We start from the raw sequence: 4,289 nt of genomic DNA, 5'->3' as shown, positions 1-4,289 counted from the left end.
TCCTCTCATCGCTGCTCCAGTCAGCCTGCGACCACGGCGAGTGCAACCTGCGCCGAAACGTTAGGCATTTTAAGGTAAAATGCGTGTTCGCGTTAATTCCCGTATTCTATTATACATTAATAACAGCTTAAACTAAGAGCACAGCAACCAAGAGAGAAATCATTTGATAAACACGATCCATTAAAAGAAGTGTCATCTATAAGATTCTTAGGAGAAATTTCTAGTTCTAGTTCTTTGGACGATTACTGGATTTGATTATACTAATATCTTGTATTGATCGTATGGCGATTGCAGGTTTACCGTCATCCTCTCGTGTAAGAATTGTAGCATGCTTGATCCACACGAATTTAAAGCAATTTTTTTTGGCCGCTTCTCTAACTTGACGAAATAACTGCTTCTTTTTTAAAGTTAAATGTTCATGCATATAAACCAATTGTGTTGTATCAGTAAAACCTAATTGCTCCATGTTGAGACCTTTTGCAAGTCTAAATGAACTTAGTAAATTATCTCTTAGGATCCGTGAGGTTAATTTCACTATAATATTTTTTGGTTTAGTGTTCTCCTTGTGAGCATGGGGCACTCTATGAATCGCCAGTATATCTTTTTGACCGAGAGGGAACTTTAAATTACTAAAACTTTAAATTCTCGTCCCTGTTTTCCGGTATGTTGCATATTTCTAAATAGCTTTCCCGGGCCTGTTGTTCGAGTGAGTAAATTTTCGCTTCCAGTCTACCGACCACGTCGTCAATACTAATGCTCATTTGTTTACCAACCGAGTTGACTTGCTTTTTGAGGTCTTCTTGGACATCCATTGTGTATTGGATTGACGTTTTAAGGGTAGATATGTCTTCTTTTATAACATGTTGCTTGTTTTCCAGCTCTCCCACTTGTTTTTTCAGCGTCGTATGATTTGAACGTAGGCACAATCTTGGCATCATAATAGATGATACTCTTTCCTTTAAATTACACATATCCAGCCTTGTATAAAGAAAACTTATTTTCGTGTTCAAAAAGCTTTGATCAATAGCTGACCAAATATTAATTAGACAAATCTACCAAACCCTTTGTCAGTCTATTTTTCAATATTGTATAACTTCCTGGAGCGGAGCTGCAAAAATCTCAATGCTAGTTGTTGAGCGTGCTCAAAGAGCAGTTCTTAAAGTAGCACATTCTCTTCCGTTCCTTTTTCCTACTCGTAAGCTGTATGAGACATGCAATTTACAAACTGTCCGTCAACTATTTATAGCCCATACCGTATTAAACAACACTCACTAGGTGTGAGTGTTGTTTTAATACGGTATGGGCTTACAATATTGACCTTATACACACAAAATGACATTGTTTGCACATCAGTTTCCGATTCAAAATTCATTTTCACAAATAGATTTTACGCGTTTCTTGGACCTTTTCTATATAATAAAATTAATAAATACCTCTGTATATATCATCTTAATTGTTTTAATATTAAATCAACCTTGTTTAAGTACCTACAATTCTTGCCATATGACGAAACAGAACAGTTATTATTTGTAGTAAAATAGAATTTTATGTAGGTATGTAATTCAAAAAATTGCAAAAGATTTTGTTTTATAAATTGGTATTATTGTTATTCTATTTAAAATATTGTAACTTAACTATGTCGTTTGTTAAAGAATCTAAATAGTCCTTCAAATCAAAATCAAAATCAAATCATTTATTCATATAGGTCAAATGCTGACACTTATGATAGCCAATGATACAGGGAGTGAATTTACCGCCATGTCGGAAGGTAGGGCCAATGAGAAGAGCTGGCAAGAAACTCCAGGCCACTGTTTTTAATCGCCAATTAGTTTTAACAATCTTTCTAATAGGTATAAATCTTTGATGATGTAAGGAACTGCTACCAACACTACCGAACACACATAAGTCATAATATAAAAATAAATTAAATCAATATAAAGGTGCTAATAAGTAAGATAACAAGTGTATTGGAAGCATGATGGGAGCATCTACCTACATCATGATAGTATTGCAGTCATGAGAGGCATCTCAAGAGTATACTATGGCACAATGAATTATATTTGACGGCGTCAGCGATGGCTGAGCGATAGAGCCGTCATCAGTTGGGTTCGGTGGTAGAGGATCCATTTTATGTTGGTAGGTAAATAATACTACGATTATAACTTCAATTTTGTATTCACTTCACATTAACAATCGTTAGCACTAATTATATAGGCAAACCGACATTTTAGAAACGGAGAAGTGTATCGGGTCGCGTCTCAAAGTAAAGTGAGCGATCGACAATCCCCACTTTCCGTTACGACTCTGTCCACGTGCCGCCGTTACAAGTAAACAACTGACGTCACCGCGTTTGCCCCACAACTACATTTCAAATCAACTTAGCGACTTATTAATTATTATCGTTATCCACGACACGGCCAGCCTGACGTACTACACGCCCTCGTGAGTATCTGTAACAAAATAACCAACTTTGAGGCATTTTTGCGTACTCGGCCAACCTGACCGTATCGTTCTGTACATCCTAACATTACAATAACATTAAATCATCAATTACCAAACTACCTTCTAAATCATTTTAACAACTAAAACATGAAAGGTTCCTCTAAGCTTTAAGTCTTCAAACCACAATACCGACAATTCAAATCAATAAGTCCACATACACAACACATGGCCCAGCTGCCCCAGCAGCAAGTGACAATTCACTATTGACACTCATATCGTCATCACTTCAAGTGATGCGACCAACACTTAACTAGAGTCCACGACTCCCAGGTCAACACATAACCACACAAATAGTCTCCTTCGAGACCCGGGTCCCCGCTACACCACTAGCTGCCCATCGCGCCCTGTACAACTTCCAGAGTTGCAGTTACGACTACAGACTAGTGCGTGCAGTGCGACCTAGCCATGGTATGTGGTCTTATTTGCTGGTGGAGGCACCCTCCTCACCATCATCAACATCAGACAAATCTATCTCGTCGGGTACACTACTTAGAGGAATCTTTCTTATGCGATCGTGTGCATACTTGTAAGTTCTATTACCAGTCAAAGACTTCAACAAGTAACGATCACCTTCCAGTATCTCTACAATTTTTAACGGTCCCTTGTATTTCGGGTCTAATTTCGTTTGATTTCTCTCTTCGTTCTGAATTAAAACTAAATCGCCAACATCAAACTTTACCACTTTAGCCTTATTCTTATCAAATCTAGATTTTTCATAACTAGCACTATTTTCTATGTTCGTTACCGCTTGCTCTCTTGTCTCATTTATGTTTACTTCCGGTTCAGTATCATTTAAAGTTAAAAGATTCAATGGTCTAGCTACACGTCCTATCAGAAGCTCAAGTGGGCTCGCCCTTGTTACACGGTGTACAGAGGAATTTAAAGCTAGCTGCACATCTTCTAACGCTTCTTGCCACGACCTATCAGACGTTTCTACAGCTGTCAGCATACTTTTTAACGTGCTCATCGTTCTTTCAACTTGGCCATTAGCGCGACTTGAACCCGTAGCTATCAAATGTAAAGAGACACCGTTAGTCTCACAAAATTCTTTAAATTCCTTACTGGCGAAACATCGACCCTGATCTGCAATGACTCGAGCTGGAGCTCCAAATAGTGATACGCTAGATTTAAGAGCTTTAATTACACTAGCCGAATCTATTCTGAGACTGTGATACATCAGCACAAACTTTGTAAATGCATCAATTAAAACTATGACGTACTCTTTACAATCATTTTTACCACTAAGTTTGCCTGTTATGTCTACGTGCACAGTATGCCATGGAACACTAATCTTAGGGATAGGATGAAGCTCGGCTTGTACACGACCTGATTAGGGCTTAGACAGCTTACAAGTTATACATCCTTCGACAAACTTACGAACGTACTTGGCCATATGCTCGAACCAATAATGATCGTATACCCTTTCGAGTGTCTTTTCCCATCCGAGGTGCATAAGTGATTCGTGGACATGGTTAATTGCCGACCAACGGAAGGCCCGGGGAACTATAGGGAGACATCGTGTACGGTTATTTCTTTGCACCTTGCGATGTAAGACTCCTGAACGCAACTCGTAAGTTTGAGAAATATCAGGTGGTAACTGACCATCTTTAAGTTTAGTTATTACGGATTGAATTTTTTGATCACGCAACTGTTCAGCTAAAAGCCTGTTTTCTGACAAAGTAGCGAGATTGACGCGCTTTTGTTCAACTCTTGAGACAATAGGGGCATCTGGTGACGGTAAAGTATTGCGTGAAAAGAAATCAACATGAGCCATACGACGTCCCTCG

At 38.6% G+C, this 4,289-nt stretch overlaps 1 pseudogene; it reads right to left on the bottom strand.

Moving 5' to 3' along the window:
- Window positions 1-226: 226 nt before the first annotated feature.
- Window positions 227-812, bottom strand: LOC142985744 (uncharacterized; annotated as a pseudogene).
- Window positions 813-4,289: the final 3,477 nt, after the last annotated feature.

Source organism: Anticarsia gemmatalis, chromosome W, assembly GCF_050436995.1.
Source record: "Anticarsia gemmatalis isolate Benzon Research Colony breed Stoneville strain chromosome W, ilAntGemm2 primary, whole genome shotgun sequence".
Lineage (NCBI taxonomy): Eukaryota > Metazoa > Arthropoda > Insecta > Lepidoptera > Erebidae > Anticarsia > Anticarsia gemmatalis.
This window is presented reverse-complemented; position numbering and strand designations above follow the sequence as displayed.